Source organism: Tamandua tetradactyla, chromosome 2 (genome assembly GCF_023851605.1).
Source record: "Tamandua tetradactyla isolate mTamTet1 chromosome 2, mTamTet1.pri, whole genome shotgun sequence".
NCBI classification, from domain to species: domain Eukaryota; kingdom Metazoa; phylum Chordata; class Mammalia; order Pilosa; family Myrmecophagidae; genus Tamandua; species Tamandua tetradactyla.
This window is the reverse complement of record NC_135328.1, coordinates 171286425-171298632: the sequence shown is the minus strand read 5'-3', so window position 1 is coordinate 171298632 and position 12208 is coordinate 171286425.

Below are 12208 nucleotides of genomic sequence, written 5' to 3'. Positions count from 1 at the left end.
AACTCGTTGTTCCAAGACTCGCAGCTGGTCCGGAGACTCGCAGCCCGTCTGGGAAGCTGCCTGTGGGGGAGGGGTGCCAGCCACCGGCTGCCGCGACTTGGGGAACTCACTGTTCCAAGACTCGCAGCTGGTTGGGAGACTCACAGCCTGTCCGGGCAGCCCCCTGTGGGGGAGGGGTGCTGGTCACCAGCCACCGCGGCTTGGGGAACTCACTGTTCCGAGACTCGCAGCCGGTCTGGGAAGCCGCCTGTGAGGGAGGGGTGCCAGCCGCCGTGGCTTGGGGAAGTGCACGCGACTCGTGGGACTCACTGTTGCTGAGTCTAGCAGCTGGTCCAGCTGGTCCAGACTGGGGTACGCTGTGTGTCTGGTCTCTGTCGTGGCTCCGGGAGCTGTTCTGTACTGTTTCTGGTTATTTAGTAGTTGCTCTGGAGGACGAACTAAAATGCACGCACCTTACTAAGCCGCCATCTTGGCCCCCTCCCCTCTCTTCTTTCTTTACTCTCCTGTTGAGATTCCCATAATGTGCAGAGTGGTATGCTTGACTTTGTTCCACATATCTCTTATGATCTGTTAACTTTTTTCATTCTTTTTTCCTTCTACTCCTCAGCCTGGATCATTTCCATTGTCTTATCTTCGAGTACGCCTATTCTTTCTTTGTCAGTTCTAAGCTGCTAATGAAACCTTCTGGGGAATTTTTCATTTCAGATATTTGGGTCTTCAACTCCAGTATTTCAGTTTGGCTCTTCTGTTTGTTTGTTTATTTGGTTCCTTCTTAAAATTTCTTTCTCTTTACCGAGATTCTCATACTGTTCATTCATTCTTTTCCTGATATCCTTTAGTTCTTTCTTTGTGTTTTCCTTTATCTCCTTGACCATATTGAGGACAATTTTTTAAAAGCCTTTGTTGGGTATGTACAAAGTCTCATCTTCTTCATGGGTGTTTCTGAAATATTATCTTGTTCCTTTGGATGGGCCAACATTTCCTGTTTCTTTGTCTGTCAACTAATCTTTTGTTGCATGTAGTACATTTTAATATTTTAAAGCATTAACCCTTGGATTTATTCCTTGGGCTGTCTGTTCATTGAGTTTGTATCCAGATAGTGATATGACATATTCCCTTGTGTAGCAGGAGCTAACAGAAAGAAACAAACCAACACTAAAAAATCTTTCACAGTCTTTGCAAATTGGATTTGCATTGGCTGGTGCTCTCCTTCAGCACTTATCTCTCCTATTAGTAAGATCAGCCTGATGCAAATATGAAGTACAGGATACTCTCTATCTTTTATGAGCCTTTGTCTTGTTCTGGGCTTGTGTATCCCCACAGTCTTAGGAATTCCCCATTTACAGCAATTAAAATGTTCCCTCTACTAACTTTGAAATAAACTTGTTATGCTCTCCACAGGACTCTATTGTGTGACTTAAAGCAGGTAATTATTTACTCCAGACCACTTGGTCTTAATTATTTCTTACACTGCTTTAGTAGTCTGTAAGCTGATTTTGCCTGCAGGGCAAGTGGTGGTAGGTGAGCCAGAGACAAATTTCTTGGTTCACACTTTCAGACTGATACCTCATAGATTGACTTGTACAAGAAAGCAATATACCAGAAACAGAATAGCTTTTAAAAGGGGGAAATTTATTAAGTTGCAAGTTTACACTTCTAAGGCCATGAAAATGTTCAAATTAAAGCATCCTGAGAAAGATACCTTGGTTCAGAAGGCCAATGATGTTTGAGGTTTTTGTTTCAGCTGGAAAGGCACATGGTGATGTCTGCTAGCTTTCTCTTCAGGCTTCTTCAATGGCTTCCCTGGGGGCATTTTCTTTACACATCTCCAAAGGTCTCTGACTGTGTGGGCTCTTGTTGGTTCTGTTGGCTCTCAAGCTTTTCCAAAAAATGGTTCCCTCTTAAAAGGCTCCAGTAAGCAATCCCACCTTGAATGAGTGAAGACACATTTCCATGGAAAACATCTAATCAGAATTTACCTATTTCCATGGAAACAAATTAATTCAAAAGATCCCACTCAGCAATATTGAATGAGGATTAAAGAACTTGGCTTTTCTGGGGGTAAACAACAGATTCAAACTGGCACAACTTGCATACAGGCACCCAAATATGTCCATAGTGGTTACTTTGCTCCTTCTGGAACAGTGCCAGGGATACTCACTGGGAATCCAGGCTGGGTCCACACAGTGCTGGGGAGAGGGTTAGTGAAGGATCATTAAGGAAGCCATGACCTTCCCTACCATTTTTAAAACTTTAATTCTTGGTTTGGCACTTGTCAAATTACTGCAAACTTTTAACTATTTTCTTGACCTTTGAAGATGATTCTGCCAGTTTTTGCTAGTTGTTTAAAGATTCTGTAAGGAAATGGTACTCTGGGGTGTCTCGTGCTGCCATTGTGCTCAACCAGACTTTCACTTTTCTCTTAGTGCTTTCAAAATTGTCTTTGTGTATTTCAATTTTAACAATTTCACTATAATGCATTTTGGTGTAGATCTCTTTGAGTCTGGTCTGCTTGGGGTTCATTGAGCTTTCTGGATGTGTATATTTATCTTTCATCAGATTTGGGGATTTTTCTGTTAGTACTTCTTTGAATATTTCTTCTGCCCCTTTCTTTCTCTCTTGTCCTTCTGGGACTCTAGTCATGCATATGTTGGTAGGGTTGATGGTGTACCACAAGGCCCTCCAGCTCTGTCAATTTTTCTTCATTCTTTTTTTTTTTTCTGTTCTCACTTTGGATAGATTCACTTCTCTTGTATACAAGTTTGCTGATCTTTTCTTCTGCCTGCTTAACTCTTCTGTTTAATCCCTCTATTGAATTTTTCATTTCAATCATTATATTTTTAGCTACAGAATCTATTTTGATTGCTTTTTAGAAATGTTTGGTTCTTTATTTTGTTCAGACAAAGTTAAACAAAGTTGTTGCCAGCAGACCCATACAACAATAAGTTGTTAAAAATTTCTTCAGGCTGAAGGAAAATGAAGCACCAGTCTATAGGAAGGAATGAAGAATACCAAAAGGGTAAATATGTGGTTTAGTAGAAAAGAATATTGATTTAAAAAAAACACACAAAAAATGTCTTGTATGATTCCTTGCATATATAGACATGCAATATATAACAAAAATGCTGTAAATAGAGGAAGGGGAATGAAGTTAAATATTGTAAGATTCTTCTATTGTGTTGGAAATACTGATTTATTCTGGCTCTGGGTAACTTTTAATTTTCTAATGAGTATAATAAGTCCAGGATAAATACTGAGCTCTATCATATATTGTCCAGTTTGGTAGGTACTACCCATATGTGGCTCTTGAAGACTTTATGTTTCTAGTTGAAGCTGAAATGCTTCAGCTTTCAGTTGAGTGCTGAAATGCACTCAACTTTTGTAAAACAATACCATATTTGTAATATGTAGTTAAAAAAAGAATGTAAGATATCTCATTAACAATTTTCATAATTACTACATGTTGAAATGTTATCTTAGATATATTTGGTTAAAATAAAATATTATTTAAATTAATTTCACTTTTTGGTTTTATAATGTGACTACAAGAAAATTTTACATTACACATATGGCTTGTGTTTTATTCCTACTAAACAACAATGCTCTAGAGCAATGGATTTCAACCAGGGTCAAGGTGGCCACCAAGAGATATTTGGCAATGTTTGGAGACATTTTTGGCAGTCACAACTTGGGTGGTACTGCTACTGGGTAGAGAATAGGGGTGCTGTTAAATACCATACAATGTGCCAGATGTATGGTTTTTAAATATTATTTGCACAATATTATTATTTAAATATTATTATTTAAATATTATTGCACAATAAATATATTTGCTCCATGTCAATATTGCTGATGTTGAGAAACCCTGCTCTAAAGTGACCCTATGAGAATAATTTCAAAAAAATATTTAGCTAAATGTTCTTGATTAGTAAAAAAAGAAAAAAGAAAAAAAAAACAGGAAAATGAGGAATAAAGAAATAAAGTCCAAATGAGACAATCAAAGAACAAATAGCAAGATGGTAATAAACGACCTGTGCTTATATTAAATGCACATGGATTAAACATTCCAATTTAAAGATAATGACAGTCTGAAGGCCTGGAAAATAATATCCAACTATGTGCTGTAACAGGGATCATACAGATAAGAACAGAAAAAGGCTGAAAATAAACCCTAACCAAAAGAAAATTCACGTGGTTATGTTAATATCAGACAAATTAAACTTTAAGTCAAGGAGTGTTACTATATAAAAATATAAAGAGGGATATTTTATATTGATAAAAGTATCAATTCAGAAGGAATACACAACAATTTTAAATGTATTTCTATCTAATAACATAGCTTCAAAATATATAAAGAAAATATTAAAAATCAGAATGGCTTTTTGTCTATTAAAGAATTTGCATTCATAATTAAAATCCTTTCCACAAAAAGAAACTTTTGTTGGTCCATATCCCTTCACTAGTATATTATTCCAAACATTTAAAGAAAGTATAATGCCAAATTAACATATTTTAGAATACAGTGAAAGAGTGAACATTTCCCAACTCATTTTATGTAGCTACCAGAACTCTGGTTCCAAAACCTGACATATTATAAGAAAAGAAAATTACAGGCCAATATTTCCCAAGAAGCTAGATATCAAAACTCTAAATAATATTTTAATGAATAAAACACAGTCATATATAAAAGGATAAAACATCATGCCCAGTTGGAATTTATTCCAGAAAGCAAATTTGGATTAATATTTGACAAATCAATTAATTTAATTTGCCATGTTAACAGAATAAAGAAGGAAAACAATATAATCATCCCAGTGGCTGGAGAAAAGCATTTGATAAAGTTCAATGCACACGCATGATAAAAATGTTAAGGAAACTAAGAAAAAAGGTAATTAAAAAAAATTGATAAAAGCTATCTATTCCAAACCTACATCTAGGTTATACGGATAACACTTCCCCCCTAAATTTGGAAACATGTCAGTGCACTGACATATATTCTGTATTATAATAGAAGTCCTAGCCACTGGAATAAGGCAACGATAAAATTTTTTTAAGATGTGGAGATTGGAATGAAAGCAAAAGTTGCATTATTTACAGACCGTAATATGTGTATATAAAAAGTCCAAGAAAACTTCTTAAAATAAGTGAATTTAGCAAGGCAGCTGGATACAAGATTAATATGTTAAAATTAATTACATTTCTATTTTTTAGCTACAAGTCATGGAAAATGAAATATATAAAGCAATACACTAATAGCAGCATAAAAAATAAATACCTAGGAATAAATCTAACAAAAGATATGAAATCTCTACATTGAAAACTACAAAACATTTTGGAGAGAAATTAAAGCAGACCATCATAAAAATAGATAATCCATGCTCATGGAGAAGAAGACTTTGTATTGTTAAGATGTCAATTATTTCCTATGTTTCTTTCTTTCTTTCTTTTTTGCATGGGCAGGCACCAGGAATCAAACCCAGGTCTCCAGCATGGCAGGTAAGAACTCTGCCACTGAGCCACCGTTAACCTGCCCACGATTTTGACAATATATTAAATGCCATCCCTAAAAAATTCACTGGAGGTGTTAAGCATTGTGGAAATTTAAAACCTGATTCTAAGATTTATATCAAAATGTAAAGGATCTAAAATAGCCAAGATAATTTTAAAAAACAATAAGATTTTAAGACTTACTATAAAAGTACTGTAATTAACAATTGCAGTATTGGCACAAGAATAAACATATAGACTGATAATGATATAAAATAAAGGGTTTAGAAATTGATCTATATATATGAATCACCTGATTTACAACACAATTGTGAGTGCAATTCACTGGGGAGATGACTTTTTAAAAAAACAAGCAGTGCTAGATAATTTGGGTCTCTGTGTGGAAAATAATAAAACTAACCCCTAACACACCATTCGTAAGAATTAGTTGAGATGAATCATTCATCTAAATGTGAAGACTAAAACAATGAAGTTTTTAAAATAAAACATAGGAAAATATCTTCATAAATTTATAGCAGGAAAAGATCTAAACAGGGCACAAAGAAATATTAAATATAAAATAAAAATTAATATTTTATTAACTATTAATTTTGTTAAAGTGTTCATTTTTGGACCTCACAAAAATTAAGAAATTCAGTTCATCAACAGTATTGTTAAGAGAACAAAAAGGAAAGATACAGCCCAGAGAAGATATTTACCACACATATATTTAAAGGAATCTGTACCCTAAGTTTTTAAAGAACTCTACAAATCAATATAAACATCTCCCTTCAACAAATGGATTTTAAAATGGATGAAGAATTGAACATACACTTTGTCATGGTCATGTTCATGTGTCAACTTGGGCAGGTGGTGGTGCTTTGTTGTTTGGTTGGGCAAGTGCTGGCCTGTCTGTCGCTATGAGGACATTTCATGGACTTAAATTATGATCACATTGGATGCATCCACAGCTGATTGCATTTGTAATCAACTAAAGGGAGTGTTTTCTGCAATGAGTGACACTTAATCTAATCCCCAGAAGGCTTTTAAGGAGGATTCAGAAGAGATGGTCATTCTTCCTGCTTCAGCCAGTGAGCCACTCCTGTGGAGTTCATCCAGACCCTTCATTGGAGTTGCCAGCTTGCAGCCCACCCTACAGACCTTGGACCCTTACATTCCCATGGTTTCCCAGCCAGCCTCTCCTGAGAGTTCATTGAGGACCTTCATCAGAGTTGCCAGCTTGTGGCCTGCCCTACAGACCTTGGACTCAACATTCTCATGGTTATATGAGACACTTTTATACATTTTATATCTATGGATATCTCCTGCTAATTCTGTTTCTGTAGAGAACACTAGCTAATACAGCTTGGTACCAGGAGTGGTTCTTAAAAACAGAATCTTAAAAATGGGTTTTTATGATTGGTTTTCTACTCTGACTGGACTCAAAGGTACTAAGGGCTCTGTTTTGCATAATCAGAATGACACTGCCAACCCATGCAGTGAGCTGGCAAAAGAGATAGTCAAAATATTACCATTGGATTCTTCTAATGTTTCATTTATACAAAGCCAGCCTCTGGGGGATTATGTTTTTGACACCTTTATGGAGTTTTGTCGAATTAGGAAGTATAGAGATGTTGGCTGGTTGTTTTTAGATATGCTGTATACATTGATGAGGGAAGGAGATGAGCTGAAGTCTCCAAATGAGAAGCTTATGTGCCGTATGGCAGATGTAAATGTTTCTATGAATGCCCTAAAGGAACATCTTATTTCTTCTAGCCACAGACTTGAGATCTCTGAAAATCAGACTCAGAATCTCATTGTTATAGTAGCAACTTAACAACATAAACTGAAATCTCAATCTTGCATGGTGTCTGCTATTAAAGTGAGGACATTGATTGGAAAGCAGTAGGACCCTGAAAATGGGATGGTGACATATGGATTGATATTAATGGTGGTGGAGAGGTTGAAACCCTAGGTGGTGCTGAGTCTTTTCTAGATAACTATAATCCCTGTAATAGTTTTCCCTGAGGACATAGCTACCCTACCTCCAGCATGCCCTGAAGAGTTGGCCACCCAACCTCCACCTGAAGGTATTAACCCTAGAGTGATTAATCCTGGTTCACCAGTTAAAACAACAAACAAATTCCCTGAAGCAATTGGCTTGGAAGATACCTCTATTTCTTTTCATGACCCACTCCCACCATCCCTCATTTCTTCCAGACCTATAAGTAGACTAAAGTCCCATCAGGCCCCAAAAGGTGAGGTACAAAGTGTCATCCATGAGGAGGTATATTATACTCCAAAAGAACTGCATGAGTTTTCCAATTTATATAGACAGAAATCAGGGGAATATGTGTGGTAAAGGATTTTAAGGGTGTGGGATAATGGTGGGAGGAATATGAAGCTGTATCAGGCTGAATTATTGATATGGGCCCATTAAGTAGAGATTCTGCATTCAATGTTATAGTTAAGGGGTAAGAAAAGGTGTTCATTGTTTGGATGGTTGACTGAAACATTGGTCAAAAGGTGGCTGACATTACCTGAGGTTGAAATGTCGGAACTTCCCTGTATAACATACATGAGGGGATCCAGAGGCTTAGAGAGATTGGAATGTTAGAGTGGATTTATCATGCAAAGCCTGCTCTTATGCCCCAGGAATGTCCGGAGGATGCACCTTTTACCAGAACAGTGAGAAATAAATTTGTGAGACTAGCACCATCATCCCTGGAGAGCTCTGTAGTTGCACTTCTCTGTAGGTCAGATATTACTGTAGGAACTGCTGTCACTGAGCTGGAATCCTTAAACACAATGGGGATGATCAGATCCTGAGTTGACAGAAGCCAGGTGGCAGCATTTGCTCACCAAAGACAAGGTGGATGTGGCTATTGTAATGGACAGCAGACTCAAAGCATGAATCAGAATAATTTGACTCACAGAGATTTGTGGCATTGGCTAGTAGATCATGGGGTACCTAGAAGTACAGTAGATTGCAGTCTACTAAATTCTTGTTTGAGCTGTATAAGCAAGAGTTCTAGATCAAGAGAACAGAAGTCTAACTTGAATTTCAAAAACAGAGAGTCATGGCCCATTAACCAATTTCCAGACTTGAGACAGTTTACAGATCCAGAGCTCCTTGAATGAGGGGAAGGCCAGTTCTCTCTGGGGTAGGACACTGTTACACTGCCACAAATTTATACCGTTAATCTTCCTCCAAGCCTTCCCCAAGGAGACCAATGGCCTTTTACCAGGGTAACTGCACTGGGGAAAAGGAAATGGTCAGATATTTCAGGGATTATTAGAAACTAGTACAGAAGTGACATTAATTTCAGGGGACCCAAATATCACTCTGGTCCACGAGTCAGAGTGGGGGCTTATGGAGGTCAGGTGATCGATGGAGTTTTAGCCCAGGTCTGTCTCACAGTGGGTCCAGTGGGCCCCTGGATCCATTCTGTAGTTATTTCCCCAGTTCCAGAATACATCATTGGAATAGACATGCTGAGCAACTGGCAGAATCCCCACATTCTCTAATTTGTGGAGTGAGGGGTATTATGGTAGGAATGGCCAAGTGGAAGCCACTAGAACTGACCCTACCTAGCAAAATAGTAAATCAGAAGCAATACCTTATTCCTGGAGGGATTGCAGAGATTACTGCCACTCTTAAGGACTTGAAGGATGCAGGGGTGGTGATTCCCACCACATCCCCATTCAACTCTCCTATTTGGCCTGTGCAGAAAACAGATGGGTCTTGGAGGATGACAGTGGATTACCATAATGTCAACCAGGTGGTAACTCCAACTGCAACTGCTGTTCCAGATGTGGTATCATTCTTGAGCAAATCAATACATCCCTTGGGATATGGTATGCAGCTGTTGATCTGGCAAACACTTTTTTCTCAATAGCTGTTAGTAAGAACTACCAGAAACAGTTTGCTTTCAACTGGCAAGGTCAGCAATATACTTTCAGTGTCCTACCTCAGGGGTATATCACATCTCCAGCCATATGTCATAATCTTGTCCACAGGGACCTTGACCATTTCTCTCTCCCACAAGACATCACACTGGTTCATTATATTGATGATATCATGTTGATTGGACCTAGTGAGCAAGAAGTAGCAACTACTCTAGACTTATTGGTAAGGCATTGCATGTCAGAGGATGGAAGATAAATCAAACAAAAATACAGGGGCCTTCCAACTCAGTGAAATTTCTAGGTGTCCTGTGGTGTGGGGCATGTCAAGATAAACCTTCTAAGGTTAAGGATAAGTTGCTGCATCCATCTCCTCCTGTGCTGGTTTGAATGGATGTATGTACTTTAGAAAAGCCATGTTTTAATCCTAATCCTATTTTGAAAAGGCAGCCATTTCTTCTAATCCCTATTCAGAATTGTATGTTTGCAACTGTAATTAGATCATCTCCCTGGAGATGTGAATTAATCAAGAGTGATTGTTAAACTGGATTAGGTTGAGACATGTCTCCACCCATTTGGGTGGGTCTTGATTAGTTTCTGGAGTTCTATAAAAGAGGAAATATTTTGGAGAATGAGAGATTCAGAGAGAGCAGAGAAGAATGACATAGCCTTGAGAAGCAGAGAGCCCACAAGCCAGCGACCTTTGGAGATGAAGAAGGAAAATGCCTCCTGGGGAGCTTCATGAAATAGAAGCCAGGAGAGAAAGCTAGCAGATGTCACCATGCCTGCCACATGCCTTTCCAGATGAGAGAGAAACCCTGACCATGTTTGCTGTGTGCCTTTCCACTTGAGAGAGAAACCCTGAACTTCATCAGCCTTCTTGAATCCAGGTATCTTTCCCTGGATGCCTATGATTGGACATTTCTATAGGCTTGTTTAATTGGGACATTTTCTCAGCCTTAGAACTGTAAACTAGCAACTTATTAAATTCCACTTTTAAAAGTCATTCCATTTCTGGTATATTGCATTCCAGCAGCTAGCAAACTGGAACACTTCTTATGACCAAATAGAGGCACAATGCCTAGTTGGTATCTTTGGTTTGGCGACAATGTATTCCTTATTTAGGTGTGCTATTCCAGTCCATTTATTGAGTGACCAGAAAAGCAGCTAATTTTGAGTGGGGACCTGAGCAAGAAGAGGCTCTATGACAGGTTCAGTCTGCTGCTGTAAAAGCTGCCCTGCTACTTTGACCATATGATCCAGCAGATCCAGTAGTGCTGGAAGTGTCAATGGCAAATAAGGATGCTGTCTGGAACCTTTGGCAGGCTCCTATGGGAGAATCACAACACAAACCCTTAGGATTTTGGAACAAAGCCTTACCCTCTGTTGCAGATAACTACTCTGCTTTTGAGAAACAGCTTTTGGCCTGCTACTGGGTCTCAGTAGAGACTGAACATAAAGTTGGGTGTGTGCAGCAGCACTCCATCATAAAATGGAAATAGTATATCTGAGTTAAGACCATAGCAGGTCCTTAAGGCAAAGGAAGTTACATGAGGAAGTGGCCCAAATGCCCATGGCCCTACTCCTGCCATAGTACCTTCTCTTTCCCAGACCAGAGCTATGCCCTCTTGGGGAGTTCCTTACAGTGAACTGACTGAGGAAAAGAAAACTTGGGCTTAGTTTACAGATGATTTCACATGATATGCAGATATCACCCAAAAGTTGACGGCTACAACCCTTTTCCAGGATGTCCCTAAAGGACAATGGTAGAGGAAATCCTCTTAGTGGGCAGAACTTTGAGCAGTGCACCTGGTTGTTCATTTTGCTTGGAAGGAGAGCAGGCCAGAGGTACATTTGTAAACTAAGTCATGGGCTGTTGCTAACAGTTTGGCTGGATGGTTGGGGATTTGGTAGGAGCATGATTGGAAAATTGGTGACAAAGAGTTCTGGGGAAGAGGTATGTGGATAGACCTTTCTGAGTGGCTAAAAACATGACAATATTTATGTCCCATACGAATGTGCACCAGAGGGTGACTTCACCAGAGGAAGGTTTTAATAATCAAGTGGATAAGATGACCCTTTCTGTGGATACCAGTCAGCCTCTTTCCTCAGCAACTCCTGTCATTGCCCAATGGGATCATGAACACGGTGGTAGGGATGGAGGTTATGCATGGGCTCAGCAACATGGTCTTCCACTCAGCAAGGCTGAGTCCCCAATCTGCTAGCAGCAGAGACCCACACTCAGCCCCTGATATGGCACCATTCTCTAAGATGATTTAGCTGGCTAAATGGTGGCAGGTTGATTACATTGGACCACTCCCATCATGGAAGGGGCAGCGATTTCTCCTAACTGGAATAGACACATACTCTGCATATAGGTTTGCCTTCTCTGCATGCAATGCTTCTGCCAAAACTACCATCCATGGACTTACAGAATGCCTTATCCATCGTCATGATATTCCACACCATATTGCTTCTGATCAAGGAACCCACTTCACAGCAAATGAAGTGCAGGAATGAGCACATACTCATGGAATTCTCTGGTCTTACCATGTTCCCCATCGTCCACAGGCAGCTGGATTGAGAGAATGGTGGAATCGCCTTTTGAAAACTCAATTATGGTGCCAACTAGGTGGCAACACCTTGCAGGGCTGGGGTGATGTTCTCCAGGAGGCTGTGTATGCTCTGAAACAGTACCCACTGTATGGTGCTGTTTCTCCCTTAGCCAGGATCCATGGATCCAGGAACCAAGGGGTGGACATAAGTGTGGCACCACTCTCTATTACCCTAGTGATCCACTAGGAAAATTTTTGCT